This window comes from Salvia hispanica, unplaced genomic scaffold, assembly GCF_023119035.1.
Source record: "Salvia hispanica cultivar TCC Black 2014 unplaced genomic scaffold, UniMelb_Shisp_WGS_1.0 HiC_scaffold_821, whole genome shotgun sequence".
Taxonomy (NCBI): Eukaryota; Viridiplantae; Streptophyta; class Magnoliopsida; order Lamiales; family Lamiaceae; genus Salvia; species Salvia hispanica.
The window spans coordinates 1,239-18,460 of NW_025952601.1; the positions used below are offsets into that span (position 1 = coordinate 1,239).

Genomic DNA, 17,222 nt, shown 5'->3' on the forward strand with positions numbered 1-17,222 from the left:
ACACCAACCTTTTTTCCTAGAACTCCCAATTTGGTTTGAATCCTTGGAATGTGATTTTATTCCTGATGTCCCAAATAGACCAAGATATCACATAGAACATGGATATCCACAACCTTTTGTCGAACTTTTCAAACGGTGCTCCTAGCCATGAGAGAAAGCAATCCATTGGTTGGGCTGGCAGATAAACAGACAAGCTCCATCGGGGGCAACAAGAGTACCAAAACTTTGACGAGACCTTACAGCTGAAGAACATATGTTCTATCGATTCTGGTTCCTCTCCACACAAAGTACATTTATCATCATGCACTCCTCCAAAGCCTAATCTGAAAAGTCTTTCTTTTGTATTAAGACGTCCTTGAAAGATAAACCACACTTGAAGTTGTGCTCGAGGCGGGGCAACTTTCTTCCAAAATTCTGTAGTCATTCTCCTTTTTCATCTGTTGGGTAACCTGCAAAACAAAATTAGAAACCAAAAAGGAGGAAGACTTATCCGAATGCCAAACCCTCACATCTCTCGTGTTTGCACTCAGAGCTACATGATCCACAGCTAGAATGAGATCCCCAAGTAATTCCTCTTCCCAAGCAAAGAGTTTCCTCCTCCACTGAAAATTCCATCTCCAAGACTCCAACCATTCTCGCCCCATTTCCCCATCTTTTGGATAACATCTTCCCTTTGCATCGACACCATGAAGAGTCTAGGGAATAAATCTTTAAGACATTTATCACTCATCCAAAAATCGAGCCAAAATCTTGTTCGGGCCCCATTTCCCACCTTCATACGGATGCCTTTCATTGCCACCTCTTGAATTTCTTTATTAAAACTGCTGAAATCTGTAATTTGCCCATAAGCTGGTGTCACTCTTTTTGTTGGCCTTATGAAACTGTGCAATATGTTTTCCACCATGGATGGAGCTGACAATTTCCTTCCATAAAGGCTTATCATCACTCGAGAATATCCACCACCATTTGAAGAGTAAAGAGGCGTTCTTGATGAAGGTATCGCCAAACCCCGAGCCCGCCTTGCTCAATTGATTTTTGGATTGTTTCCCATGAGATCAAATTTCCTCCCTTTGCCCCTTCTTTCTTGCTCCAAAAAAATTGTCGTTGTATTTGGATGATTTGGGCAGCCACCTTTTCGGGGCATACGAAACAAGCCGAGATAAGACATCGGCAAATTATTAAGACTACTTTGATTAGTATTCAGCCTTCCCATCCTGCACAAATTTTTCGTTTCCATAAGGTCAACCTTTTTAACTTTATCAATAACGGATTCCAAGTTTTGCTCTTTTTTGGATTTGCTCCAAGGGGATGCCTAGATACGTGATAAAAATTTTTAGAAACTCCACATCCCAATAATCTCCTAAGATCGTCAATCCAATCCTCATCAGTAGCCTCGTAGGAATAAGGACAGATTTGTCATAGTTGATTTTAAGGCCCGACATCAAAGAGAAGCACGAAGAAATTTCTTATAGTTGTCGAGCACCTTGTTAGTTGGGTTGTGCCACTTCCAAATTCTTCTGATCGAGATCTAACAGAAGCCGGCTCACTTCGCGACATGTCTATTTCACCGAGCCTCTCTCCGAGACAAGGCCTGACGTTACGCCTTTCGTGCGGGCCTGGAACTTACCCGACAAGGAATTTCGGCTTTACCTTAAAGGACCGTTATAGTTACTGGGCCGTCGTTCACTGGGCTTTGTCAGCGGCTCCTCACATCGTCACCAACTTCCTTTGACCTTCCGCACCGGGCGCGCGCCCCATACATGGTCTTACGACTTTGCGAGACTCCTCGTGTTTTGGTAAATACCGGCCTGGTCACTGCGCGACCGGCTTTGTGAGGAGGCACCCCTTCTCCCTGAAGTTACAGGGCTATTTTGCTGAGTTCTCTATCCACTGAGCAGTCTCGCCGCCTAATAGAGTCATCTCATCCGCAACCCTCGATCCTCTCCAACGATATCCGAGGTAATTACCGAACCAAGTCCCATTACTTATTTCTGCACGACCCGATAAGTGCGTAACCACTAGAAGAAGACAACACAATCACAATGATACTCTGATGATATGTTCTTCCTTATCGAGGCAAAGAGAACCGACCAAAAATATATTCTCCGAAAAGACGGGGAAATAAGAGCCGATACGAGTGGCGAACTTTGTGCAAGGAAATCTTACAAAAATGGCAAGAGCCTTTTAAGCCGCCTTATACGAGGGAAAGAAGAGACTTAATCATGAGAAGAATGAAACATAAACACTGAGAGAGGCAATGTTCACTGAGATGAAGGTGCATTGATGAGAAACGATACTGGGGTCAAAGGCAAGTTACCTATGAGGTAATGGATGGGTGATGGGTAGATGGGTGTTCAATAAATGGAGGGCCGAGTTAAGACGATAGAGAGATATAAAGCCAGGCTTGTGGCAGCGGATATACCCAAACTTATGGTGTAGATTACGCCGAGACTTTCACCCGCGGCAAAGATTAACACCGTGAGAGTATTCTCGATCGTTACTAATTCAACAAATTTCGATGTGACTAATGTCTTTCTACATGGAGAATTGCCAAAACCAACTTACGGAGCCCCACCTCGGGTTCACAAACGAGTTTCAAAGAGGAAAGATGTAAGTCGGCAGAAGACTTTATACTGGGCCGAAATGGGCCTTCTGAGAGCATGGTTTGGGAGGTTCGCGGAGGTGATGAAAAAATATGGATAGAAGCGCAGCACCCGACCACACCCGACCACACATTGTTTATCAAGAAACGAGAAGAAAAAATCACATGTTTGATCATATACGCGATGACATATGATTATCACCAGGGATGACGAAGAAGAAATGGCCGAGCTAAGAAAAAAAACTTGTTCGGGCTTAATTTGAGATGAAAGATTTGGGACTACCAAGTATTTTTGGGAATAGAGGTGCTAAGGCTGAAGAAGGGAATCTTCATAAATCAAAGGAAGTATGTCTTTGGATTTGTTGGTGAAGTTGGGATGGTGGATTGTAAAGGATACCCAATAATTCAAAACCACTGAATGAGGAAGAGGCAAAGCAGATCGCAGAGGAAATACCAACGATTGGTTGGGAAATTGATTTATCTATCACATACGAGACCGAGATATTGCCTATGTTGTAGGGTTTGTAAGCCGTCATGCACGCACCCAAGAAGAACACGGGAGGAAGTTCCGGATTGTTCGATATTTAAAGGGGATAGCCGAACATGGGCTTCGTTTGAGAAACAAGGGCACTTACGGATGCATGGATTTATGGATCCGATTGGGCTGGAAACCCAAATGATAGGAAGTCAAGCAGGGGCTTTTCACCTTTGTAGGAGGTAATCTCGTGACATGGAGGAGTAAGAAACGAGAAGTAGTGGCACTATCTAGTGCATAGGCGGAGTTTCGTGGGATTAAGAGTGAGTTGACCGAGTTACTATGACTGCGAAGACTTATGAAGGAGTTGGAGTTGTTTTCATCCCAAACGTGCGATTGTATTGCGATAATAAGGCAAACGTGCAGAGAATCCGGTTCAACATGATCGAACCAAACATGTGGAAGTGGATAGACACTTCATAAAGGATAACGTTGAAGCAAAGATTGTTGAGATGCCGTATGTCAAGTCTAAAGATCAGCTAGCAGACATTCTGACGAAGAGTCCTTTCGAGAGGTATTATGCAAGTTGAGTATCGGAAACCCCGTTACTTAACTTGAGGTGGAGTGTTGGAAGAAGATCACGGAGTATCTCGCCATATCCGGAGGAAGATACGCGAGTTATATTATACCAATCATAGGAGATTTGAATCATGTAATTAATGGTAATTAGGTTTTCCTTGTATAGTTTTTCCTAAGCCTATATAATAGTGCCTATGTACAATGTCACATATCAATGAATAATACAGCCTCCTTTACCGATCAGTTTATCACCCTAGTTTGAGAGAGGGGAAATGTATAGGGTTTGGATAAGAAATATTCAACTAAATATTATAGTATATCATGAGTAATGTGAAAATACAATACCCCTATTTATAATAATCTAAATCCTATGCTGCTCAACTTATTTTTACATTCCGGGAAAGAACGGACAAAGAAAACCCGAAATGAAACATACGATTCAACTTGACTAGATACAAGGCAATTAACTAAAATAAGGCTAATAAATAAGGACTCGATTGGACTCGTGCGTAATCTTGGAGATAGCTGGTGCAGAGTGGCTTGGCGACGTGATCGAGCGGTTACCTTGGCTAGGCCGACGGTCATGACAGGGCTACATATGGATGGATTGGTGAGGAAGAGATACCCATATCATGTTGGCATCACATAATTTATAACTACTACAAATATTAAAATATTAACATACTAGTTTAAGACATTATAAATGCAATAGGGCTCCGAACAGAACTGGTGGGAGAGGTCCATTTCAAGAACGTTGTTGGAAAACCGATGACTTCAATTCGAATGGTGTTTCCATCTGTCTCATCGTTTATCAAAATCATGCCGGCAGTGCCACCACCACTTTTCACTGCTGCTGCTGCTGCTCCACTTTGAATTTCTGGTAATCTACGTAACTTACACACCACTATCTTACCTCAGACGTCACTTCGGCTGAGCGAGTCTAGGCAGTCAGGTGTATAACCGGCATAGATAAGTGGGAAGAGCTTTCGTGGAAAGTTAGTCAGTTGATAAACTGATTCACCATCGAGTGTTTGGTTGTTTCCTAGCACTGCTTTTGCACTAATTTTCTGTCCATCGTGCTTGCTCCAACCATTAGAACCCAAGGTGCCCCGTGTCCCACAGATGAGGGAAGAGGACCACTGTTTCCAGCAGAGAAGCTAACCAAGATACCCTTCTACATCGCACTGAATGCACCAACTGCAAAATGATCTTGATACAAGTTTGCAGCTTGTGCTTGCAAGTTTATTGAAATCGAGAGCACGTCTACTCCATCTTCAACCGTTGCATCCGTTCTAGCAAGGAAATCTGCAGCCGTTCCAGAATCACTAATGAGCACCATGTAGATGGCTAGATGAGCAAGTGTTGCAATGCCAGCAGCAGTGCCGTTGGCGGTTCCAAACAGACAAAGCGTCCAGCAGCAGTGCCCGCAGTGTGAGTTCCATGGCCATTATCGTCAAGGGGGCTCTGGTCCTTGGCATTAAAGTACCTTGCTCCAATGATTTTGTTGTTGCAGGTTGTGTGGCTGAATTCACACTCGCCCTTCCACTTATCTGGTGGAGGTGGCATTCCTTCGTCGCTGAAGGAAGGATGCTCAGGCAACACTCCGGAGTCCAACACGCCAATAATCACACCTTTACCGTAATTAGAGTCGTTCCACAACCCCATATTCTGGTTCAACCCCAAGAAGTTGGGGGAATGTGTTGTTTACACTGACATCAATTTCTGGGGCACTTCTCCATTTCTTTCACCTGCTCGGGTGAAAGCCTGGCAGCAAATCCCTTGAACACGTGGCGGTAAGACTGAACGAGATGTGCCTCATCTTCGCTCGAGCTTGTTGTACGTGGTAGCCGGTAGAAAAGAGCGGTACCAGCTCTCCAAATCATCCGGTTCAGAAGCAACATGTGCATCAGGTGCCTCAACATGGACAATGTATGTTTGTAGACTATTTTTATTTGGTATCTGAGATGCAAACATGGACAATGTATGTTTGTAGACTAATTTTAACTGTGTTAAACGTCAAGCAGTAGTTATGAACTTATTACTTCATTCAGTCATACTATAACTTCATTCCATTAGTTTATTATTTCATAATGTGTTATGACATAATTATCTTTCATTTGAAGTAAATTCGGTATGTGATAAATGCGAAAAATTACTTCATAACATACGTTCATTTAGTTCATGATTTAGTGAATATAGTTCATTATTTACTCCAGCAAGTTTATATTAAATAAAAAAAATTAAAAAATTAACACGTGCATATATTGGATAGTAATCAAAGTTTAACTGAACTAAGACTAAATATCAACTGCATATTCTTTCTTAACTAAAACTAAATATTAACAGCATAGGTCTTATAAGGATGGTAGGGATGTCAGCGATAGAAGTAGGAGACGGGATTGGGGAAATCACGTGATAACGATTCACCTCTTTCCTGGAGAAAGAGAAGCAGGAGTGCAAGCCCTCGGGCTAGGAAATCATATTGGGATGATGTTGGATTGCCACGGCATCACCGAGAAAGTCCTGAAAAAACAAGAAAACCATCACACCAACTAAATCTAAACCTAAATCTAAACCTCGAAAAGGAGAAGGTCTTTATCATCAGAGGATGAAACAACTAAATCTAAACCTCGAAAGCGCTCATTGTCAAGATCTGAACTAAGACTAAACATCAACTAACTAAGACTAAATATTAACTGCATCTTCATCACTTCATGCATAAACTAAGACTTAATATCAATATTATGATTGCCATATTAAACGACTGCGATTGATGTTGTGGCAACAAAATTTAATTTGTTATGTTCTGAGGATAATTTTGTCAATTAATACGATAACCAGTTATGATAATGTCTTGATGCTCGCAACGAAACTAATGTGATTTGATATACATTTAATATGTGAAAATAGAGTCATCTTCAATTGCTTATAGCATCATAATCCAAAATCAAGGTCAAATCTCCACCATTAGATTTCAAAATGAGTAGATGAGATTAAATCTTACGAATCTCAATAAACAGTAGACAAAATATCAACACGGTTTTATTGAGATTTCACATGCATTATATTGAGATTTTACCTGCATTATATTGAGATTTTTTGATGTATTTATTGATAAAAATATGCTTATCAACATATACGAAAACTGAAATAAAAATCATCAAATTTCATCATATGAACGTCGTCAGAACATATGCAATAGAGATCTCGTTAGAATCCTTATAAAATTACCTTTAATTTGATATATTATTTACGAAAAAATAATTTAAATCGAGAGAGTTACGTAAATTTAAACTTTTAGGATAATTTTAATAAGAGTGCATTGACATTAATACCCTTTGATTTTATTTAATACTCATTTAAATTTAAAATATAATCCACTTGGCATTTTATCAACTAGTAGATCTCTTAATCTAATGGTTAAAACTTGGTCTTAATTTTGGATTGCTAATTAGTTAGCAATTGATCACCTCCCTGTGAAAATATTTATAATAATCGGCTTGACTCTCTTATTTATAATAATATGCATTCCAGGAAATAACTGACAGAGATGAAGCTGATAATTCGGCTCGACTCGATACAAGTAATTAAAATATGGACTCGATTACGTAAACAGTCATGGCAGCGCCAGCATGTGAGTCAAATTTATACTAGTAGCATAGTTTATGTTGAATTTGGGATCATATTCATTCAACTTGTTCAATTTTACAGAGGCATATACACGGTATTAAGTAGTAGAAGAAAAAGCTAAACATGGTAAAGATTTGCCCTAATTAATTTCCCCTTCTCCACGGCAATTCCCTAATCTTAGGGATCTTTCCTTGATTTTATTTTATTTACTTTCCAACACTCCCCCTCAAGTTAAGTAATGGGATCGCTCATTCTTAACTTGCCCAATACTTTGCAGAAGCTTTTTGAGTCCACAGCCTTTGTTAGGATATCGGCCAGCTATCTTCAGACTTTACAAAGGGAAGTTCTTCTATCTTGGCTTCTATGTTGTCTTTGATGAAGTGCCTATCCACCTCTACATGCTTCGTCCGATCATGCTAAACTGGGTCCACAGATATACCGATTGCTGCCTTGTTATCGCAAAACAACTCCTAATCCCTCGAAACTCTGCCTCAGCACTTGACAAGGCCACCACTTTCTGCTTTTTGCTCCGCCAAGTGACAAGATTTCCTCCTACAAAGGTAAAGTACCCCGCAGTCGACTTTCGATCATTTGGATTTCCAGCCCAATCAGCATCCGTGAAACCATGAATCTCTAGGTGCCCGTGTTTTTCAAACAGAATCCCGTGTCCAGGTGTCCCGTTTCTTGACCTCAACACCTCTATTCCTAGAAAGTACTTGAGTAGACCCAAATCTTTCATTTGAAATTCTGCAAACAAATTTTTCCTTAACTGATCGATTTCCTCTGCATCATCTCCAGTCAGGATCATATCATCCACATAAATAATTAAGTGTGTAATCTTTCCTTCCCTTTTTTTCAGAAAAAGTGCGTGATCAGAGTTACTCGGCCTGTACCCATACTTCTTCATCACCTCTGTGAACCTCCCAAACCATGCTCTGGGCGACTACTTGAGTCCATACAAGGTCTTCTTCAGTTTGCAAATCTTTCCTCCTTCAAATTCCCCTGTAAATCCAGGTGGTGCCTCTATGTATATAGGTTTCGACAGCTCCCCATGTAAGAATGCATTTGTCACATCAAACTGGTGTAGCGGCCACTCTCTGTTTGCCGCTATCGAGAACAACACTCGAATAGTACTCATCTTTGCTACATGCGAGAAAGTTTCAGCATAGTCAACTCCATAGGTTTGAGTGTACCCTTTTGCCACTAACCGTGCTTTATATCTTTCAATGGAGCCACCTGGCCTTCTTTTGATGGTAAAGACCCACCGACATCCACTAATCTCGATCCCTCGGGTCTCATACATACTTCCCATGTCTTGTTTTTCATCAGTGCCTTCATCTCTACAATCATCGCCTCCCTCCAATGTGGAATTCTCATTGCTTCCTCGGCAGTTCTGGGAAGCTCTTCTTCATCATATAGGGCAGCAGAGAATGCCCTCGCCATCTCTGTCAAATTAGCTTCTACCAGATTTTCCATTGAATATCTACTCTTCTTCGAGACACGCTCTGGACTGTATCTCTTTGGTGGAATTGTTGGGGTTTGTATACTAAAAGATGCTTCGAGCGTACATGCCTTTGTACAGTCAGCTTGTGCATGTATACGAGAAACGCCACGTCCACTTGTTTACCTAATTATGAGAATAAATAATATAATATAATGGTTTATTATTGAAATATAATAAACAAGTCTAAGGCTTTTTACTAAGAAGGTCAAGTAGGGAAATTCGATGAATCTCCTCATGAGTTTTCCAGTAGGGGACTTGGCCAGATCTAGTAAGAAGAAAAACGTATTCACAACCTAGATAGGCTTTGGCTACCTATTGGTACGGTTGCGGTGTTTGTGATAATTCTCTCTTACCTAAGAAGAGATTAGTAACACCGGTGTGGTAAAGCACTGAAAGGATCTAATCCGAAATGTATTCTTTATTGCTATCTACTGAAAGAATATATTTCAGAAAGTTTTAGTATTTTCTAGTCTATGATATTAATATCAATATTGTTTATTCAATCAAACGTCACTTTGACTTATCAATATGTGAGAGTTTGTACGTAATTCAAGTTCATGATATCTTGGGGGTAGTAATTGAATAACATGAAGGTATTGGAATATTATTTCATAGAATTCGCGTGCCCAGTGTGGTATGATTGGGTGATCCCCAAGAGGTGTTTGAAAAAGGAATTTATTATTCAGAAAACTGCGCAGTTGGAATTTATTCCACGAATAATAAATAAAGTTTCAAACTAGAAAAACTCTTTGGAGAATTAATTTAATTCTAGTCACATAGCAGACAAAATAATTAAATTGACGGATCAAGATAATCTTAAACGCGAGAAATATTATAAAATAAAATGGACCCAAGTTATTTGTAATTTGGTGATTTAAGTGGGAGTGCAATATTATTCTTTAGTGGAACAAAATAATATTCCATTGATAATATATTAAATCATGGGTCATTTGATTTAATTAGTTAATTATCTAATGGGTGAGCCCAACACTTAAGTCATTCCATGGATCCCCTTACTAGCCCAATATGGTCCACTATAAATAATGAATGAAATGGAAAACCCTAGCACACAATCAAAGACAACACAAAACCCTAACCCTGGGAGGCAAATCGGCGCCTCCCTCTTCTCTCTCACTTGGTCTCGATTTTCGTGCCTAGCACGTGGGAGAATTAGGGTTTTGATTATTGTTCTTGATCTATCCTAATTCATAGGATTAGATCTAGACGATTTGGTGTTTGTATTGGATTTTCCTAGATCCATTCAAAGTTATTTAATTGATAATCTAAGATCCGCCCACACGGATGGAGAATCAAGGACAAGGGAAGGGAATAGTACGGAAGATTCGTGGTCGATAAACCAAGGATCTCCGGGTGGTGCAGCTAGCAACGTCAATCCAATGATGGATTATGAGGTAACAATCGAATCTACATCGAATATGCATGATTATGTGTTTATTTGATGTTATATCTATAGATCTATGTTTATTGCATGAAATTGGAGTCGAATGCATAATCACCTAAATAGATCCGTTAAGGACCTGTTTGTTTTCCGTGTCTTCCGCTGCAGTAGTCCCAACAATACCCCTCGTGATCCGATTTGGGAGTATATATTTCCCAGTATCCCGTCAATCGTAGCACTCTCCTCCGGTTCTGTGGCAGAGTCATTAGAAACAACTGTACTATTGATGCTGGTTTAAGGAATTACCTCAGATATCACTGGAAGAGGACTATTAGGCGAAGACGATTGAGGAGGCTCTGCTGCCGACAAGACAGGCTCGGCGGCAGTACTAACTGTCTCTGTTGGTTCCATGGCAGAGTTGCTTGGTAGTGGCATAAACCAGCTTAGGGGTCCACTCGACCTATCGACAGTTCCACTCCCCCCCTGACCACTAATGCTGGTGTAATAATATTCGCACTCCAAAAAATTACAATTCATAGTAGTTATTATCTTCCTAGATGAGGGATCAAAACACCGATAACCCTTTTGGTTGATTCCATACCCCAGAAAAACACATTTTATAGCGCAAGCGGAAAATTTTGTTCTTTCGTGTTTAGGAACATGAACATACACAGAACACCCAAATACTTTAAGCGGTAGTGTAAGAGGTTCGGGTACTTTGGCTAGAGAAGATAAAGGTTGGAGCGGAGTTTTCATACTCAATATTTTTGTAGGGAGCCGATTTACCAAATAAACCGATGTAGCAACTGCCTCGGGCCATAAAACTTTTGGGACATTTGAGTCAAAAAATAAGGCACAGGTGATTTCTAGAATTATCCTATTTTTTCTTTCAGCAACTCCATTTTGTTCGAGGTATAAGGACAAGAGGTTTGATGAACTAACCCTTTATCTCTGAAAAAATTCGACATTTCTCGATTGACAAACTCCCTCCCATTGTCAGACCTAAGCACCTTGATTTGTGTCTGAAACTGAGTTTGGATTAATTTGTAAAACAAGACAAATTTGTCATAAACTTCGGATTAGTTTTTCAAAAAATATACCCATGTCATCCTTGAGCAATCATCCACAAAAAGTAAGAAATATTTAAAACCATGATCACCAATAACGGGTGCAGGGCCCCAAACATCAGCATGCACCAAAGAAAAAAGACTCTTAACACGAGTTTCAGTGGAATTAAAAGATTGTCTGTGGCTTTTCGCCAAAACACAAGATTCGCAAGCAATATCCTTAAGATGAGAAAAATGAGGAAAGAGTAACTTAAAATAACCATGAGATGGGTGACCATAACGTCTATGCCACAACCAAGCTTCTCGAGTCGCAGATCCGTGAGCTAGCATTGCGGCACTGCCTTGGTGAGCCATCTCATCAACATAGTAGAGGCCTTGATGCTAAGTGCCATGCCCAATTATCCTCCTCGTCCTGATATCCTGTAATACACAAAAATTAGGATGCATTAATAGTGTACAATTTAATTCCTTCGTCACGTGGCTAATTGACATCAACTTATGTGACAGATTGGGAGCATAGAGGCAATTCGACAATTTTAATGTAGGCGAGATCTCAATTGTCCCACTACCCTCCACTGATGTTAATTCCCCATCTTCAGTCTGTATATGACTTTTCATGGAATCACTAAAATTTACAAAATCACTCTTATCATGTGTCATTGTATCTGTTGCCCCACAATAAAAAATCCACCCTTTCTCCTTATCACTAGGTCTATGTTGTACAGTACAAGAAATAGGTAATTTATGCAGAATTTCAAAACTATTGGGACTAACAAACATATTCTCACATGATATGGGGTCATTTTTTGAATTATGCAGAGTATAAGGTCCAGATTGTAAGGCATGGGGTATATGCTGCGATTTTCGAAATTTGGAGGGACTAGGCAATAAAGTATAAATTGGGCTAGGTTGTGTAAACCTTAGCCCATTACCTCCTTCACCAAACACGGCGATTGTCTCACCAGACACGGCGCTGCCGCTCCCTCCTCCGATTCTACCGGCGAATGCGGTCTTCCCCACCTCCTCAATCCGTCTGCCACGCCGCCGTCGTGAGGGGTTTCTCCCTCAGCGCTCGCCTCCTCAATCTGTCTACCACCGCGGCGGTTGTTGGCGCCGGCGGAATGTGATGTCTGCTGTCCGGGAAGCGGCGGCGCTGACTGAGGGGAGAGGCGGTTGTTTCGGGATCCAAGTCCAAAGCCCACTCCGCCCGACGATGGATCTCCGTTCGTTGCGCCGGTTTGGTCGGGGTTCGCCGACGGCATGATTTTCAGCCGTGTGGCCTCCTGTTTCACCCAGCCGTACGCGACGTCGACCGGATGCGTCGGGTTGTTTTTTAGAATGTCTCTTCTGATTCCCTCATATTGAGGGTTTAATCCAGCCAAAAACTTGTATAATCTCCGTTGATTGGTGATGTCTCGATACTGACATACCCCTTTGTTGCAGTAGGTAATGGGTCTGCCTTGGCAGCGGTCGATCTCGACCTACACACCGTGCAAGGTCCTCCAGTAGGTTTCCAGATCCGTGTCCCCTTGGACAATCCGACTGACTTTGTCCTCCAAGTCATATATCAGATACGGGTCCGACATACTCTGGTACGTCGCGGCGAAGCTGGGTTTACCGTCTTTTTCCTCTCCTAACATTCTGCAGGTCCGGGGTTGTCCGTCGCCTTCTGGTCGGGACAAGGTATATTTGGGTTGTGATGAATTATTTTCTGAGCCTCTGATTATCCTGCTCTGAAGCCATGTTGAATTTGGGATCATATTCATTCAACTTGTTCAATTTTACAGAGGCATATACACGGTATTAAGTAGTAGAAGAAAAACTAAACATGGTAAAGATTTGCCCTAATTAATTTCCCCTTCTCCACGGCAATTCCCTAATCTTAGGGATCTTTCCTTGATTTTATTTTATTTACTTTCCAACAGTTTATACTAGTATAAATTTGAGATTATTTGCATCCATATATAGTTATTCAAGACAAACGAACCACAATAGGGCTCCGAACAGAATGAGTGGGAGAGGTCCATTTCAAGAATCCTTGGATGAAATCGGTCTTTGGAGTGAGTCGGCTGAATGTAACCTTGTACTGCAGTTTCTGTTTTGTCTCGGAGAAGTTGAGCGTAGTGGGCTCCACACGAACATCAACTCCAATAGGTGCGGTAATCTCCACCTCGTATGACAAGTCTGGGTCGCCTACGTTTGTGACAGTCTTGGTGTAAACTTGGGAAGTTCATTTGCCACTGAAAATGATAGAGAATGAAGGATAGTTTAGCTCTGCTTCCGCTATCTTCGATTCGACTGCACAATTCACCCTCCTATGTAGAAACAACTCCACTTGGTGGTCCGTGTAGCTGAGACTGCACAAGTAAGAAAGGTAGTCTTGGGGCTGGATGTCGTAGACAAGTCCGGGATCTTTAGCTCTTGATGGATTCACATGACCTGATCCCGTGGCAAAGAGGTCGGCCGGGATGAACCTCTCGTCCTCAATTGGATTACCAGCGAGGTTCACATCGTCTGTAGTGGTCATAATGGCAGACTTGATTGCAGCAGGAGACCAATCGAGATGCACGCTCTTGAGCAGAGCCGCCACACCGCTCAGGTGCGGGCACGCTATTGAGGTACCAGAATCTATTTTCCATTCGATGGAAGTGTCACGTGATGCTGCAAGAATATTGACTCTAGGGCCTAAAATGTCGGGTTTCCAAGGGTTGGTATGCTAGGACCCCTGGAAGAAAATGAAGCGATGACTGGTGCACGCTCATCAACAATCACAGTGAGTGCACTGTGTGAATATTCATCAAACATGTCAATTCAGTTTCATATCAATTTTAATTTTACCAAATATAGGATTTGGAATTAAATTGTCCTTCCAATTCCGTTCTATAGAATTCTAATTCCAATTCATTTCCAATTCCGTGTACTGAACGGACCCTAAGTGTTTGTACCATAAAATTAAGTAGTATGTCTGCAGAATGTTTTGAAAAAAATGTAAAATTACCCTCTCTCCATCCCATCATATGTTCAATTTTTACTATTTCACCTATTTTATTCTCTCTTCACTTATCTACTTTATTATCTCTCCTATTAACTCTTTAAACACTATTATCTTAAATCATGTGCCTAAAAGAAACGGCTCACTCAAGACAGAGCAAGAGTACATAGAGAAAGGGCAAATGCCCCAGCTCATGTCTCTCTATATATACATGTAAATGGAGTATATTATTCTCTACTACTTTAATACATGTATATTCAACTAATTTGCCCCCTCCATTTAGAAAAAATAAATAAAAATACTTACCCTACCCCTAAAAAATAGACAACATTTAAAAAGACACGCGTTTTAATGTTAAAAAATAGCCCCTCATCTTCTAGACTACGAAATGTATGGATATGAAACCTCTCACAAAGTGGAGTTGAAGCTGCCGTGGGCAGTGGCGGATCCAGGATTCGAAAATGGAGGGGGCGGAATATCTTTATTAACTATTCAAAGCTATGGGAATAAAAATAGCATGTTTGATTCACATGAATATTGAACTAACAATGTATACAAATAGGATTTAGATCTAATTATTAAAACGTATGTTCTTAATTATGACGATTAATAGTAAAAGTTTAGTCAATTCATCTTAGTAATTATATAAACAGTGAATTAGCCGTATTTCTCTCAACATATCACATTGTGAAAATAAACATCAACTGAATGAACATAAGAGTTTCGATTAGTTATGTTCATTTAAAAGGCGTTTACTTTTAGTATAGGTCTATAGGATATATTGATAAAATAATTATCACAATTAATTGACTGTTTATTTTGATGAAATATTGATCGCCATTTAATGATTCTACGGTTTACTACAACGAAAGCAATGCAGGTCAATAAGTTAACATGCCAACGATCATCTGAAAACAAAGCCCACAAAAGTCATAGAAACACAACTATATAGTCATCTAATTTTTCTATGAATCTAAAATATAGTTTTTCTTGTCTAAACATATTGGGCTTGAAACATCTTTTGGGCTCCAAATAAAATTGTTTGATCATAAAATGTAAAATATCAAATTCTACTAATCATGTTTATTGGTGGAAATACTAACGCACTACTGGGTATTATGGAATAGAATGGAATTGTCATTCCATTCCCATCTCCATTCCATTTCCTCCTCATTCTATTCCATCATACTAAGAAGTCCCTAAGGGGCTTTTGTTGTATAATGCAGCATTTCATGCGTTCTTTACTGTCGAATCAAGCTCCAAATTAGCCTTTTCCAGCCCTGTTTATATTTATGATATGATGGATTGATTGGAAAAAACTACTCTTAGTTAATCCGCTGTTTACGTGCATTTTATCTTTGAAGTATTTAATCATACTACATGTTTAATTAAATTATCAATATCTTTCGAAGTAAACAGTATGGAGTAAATTTTTACTCCTAATTCTAGCTGTCCTTGTAAAAGACTAAGTCAAAACTCAAAGCTGTATTTGTAAATCATCTGCATATTCTTTCTTAACTAAGGCCATCCACAATGGGGCAGAGGATAGCCCGAACGATGCATCCTCCGCCCCTTCGTCCGCCACTGTAGCCTCACGGACGATGGCTTCTTCATCATCCGCGCCTGATGCATCTTTCGCCGACGATACGCATCCTCCGTCGCATCTCCGTGGTATGGTCCGTCCCACTGTGAGCGACGCGGACGATACTACGGACGATGCGACGCGTTTTTGTTTTTGTTTTTTTTAATTTTTTTCAATTTTCACACAATATATATACATCCCATTTTTCACTCCATCCACTCATCCACGCTCTCTAAATATTTCAAACAAAATGAATCCCGGAGATTACCCAAGTCCGAATAGTTCGATGTTCAGTGGTAGTGGTGCACGGTAGCCGGGTACAGAACTCGATGAATACCATCCCTTCGACTCCAACAACCAGTACGATCCCAATTTCAGCACGGAGTCGTATGGGCTGTCAGACATGGAGCCTTTTCCACCCGCGCACCCGCCCCACTCCGCGGCCACGCTGCACTCTCCGCCGCCTCGGGCTCCGCCACCAAGAAGAAGCGGACAAAGGTAAGAGCCCAGAAGTTGCCGCTTCTAGCGGTGAATGAAGAGTTCACCCCGGGGGAGGACGAACTACCGTTCGGAAGAATCCATCATCTTGACGAGGTGTTGGATTGATATTTCAGAGGATCCAGTGTTCGTCAACAACCAGAAGATATGTGCGTATTGAGAGCGCATCGCTGAAAAATACAACGACGCCAAGCCGCCGACCGCATACAAGCGCGAAAGGGAGCCGCTCCGCAAGCACTGGGAACAAATAAAGAAGCAGGTCAATTTGTTAGCGGCGGAGTACGAGATGTGCATGAGGGAGCAGGGCAGCGGCGAGAGTATGACGGATGTGCGTGACAAAGTTGTTGCGTCGTAGATGTCATTGTACGTCGATTTCAAGCACTTCTAGTTCTGGCACCTCTTGAAGGAGAAGCATAAGTTCGTTGGAGGTATGCTGTCCCAATTGGCTGCGGCGAAGAAGAGGGCGAAGCACACCTTCGCCGGTGATTATACGAGCAGCGACAAAAGGCGCAGCTCCAATGGACCTCAACCATCCGGTGTACGAGGATGAGAGTTCCAGCACACCGATGTCCTCCCGGCGTCCCGCTGGCATCAAGGCTGCCAAGGGCAAGGGCTAGGGCAAGGCGAATGCGACATCCTCACAGGCCGCGCCGCCTGCCCCGGCCCCGACCCCAACCCGAGCGCGACCACGGACCAGACTTTGGCTGCAGAACATGACTACACGGAGTTGGTGGCCTCCGTCAACTTTAGGACGTTGTTGGACACGCACAATGTCCTCAGGCAGACGGACGACCCGACTCAAGTCGCATACCTCCAGGAGATGATCGACACACTCTGCGCAAGTTGGGAATGCTTTAGACTAGCCTTATCAGTAGTGCACTTGTTTTTTATTTC

At 41.4% G+C, this 17,222-nt stretch overlaps 1 long non-coding RNA gene and 1 pseudogene across 1 annotated transcript; one reads left to right on the forward strand and one right to left on the reverse strand.

Annotated features, from left to right (window-relative positions):
• Window positions 1–4,570: 4,570 nt before the first annotated feature.
• On the reverse strand, window positions 4,571–8,193 carry LOC125200126 (annotated as a pseudogene).
• A 4,000-nt stretch (window positions 8,194–12,193) lies between these two features.
• Window positions 12,194–14,302, forward strand: LOC125200128. Its single transcript, XR_007172682.1, has 2 exons — window positions 12,194–12,581; window positions 12,700–14,302. It is a non-coding gene; the product is annotated as an uncharacterized LOC125200128 (long non-coding RNA).
• The last annotated feature ends 2,920 nt before the right edge of the window (window positions 14,303–17,222 follow it).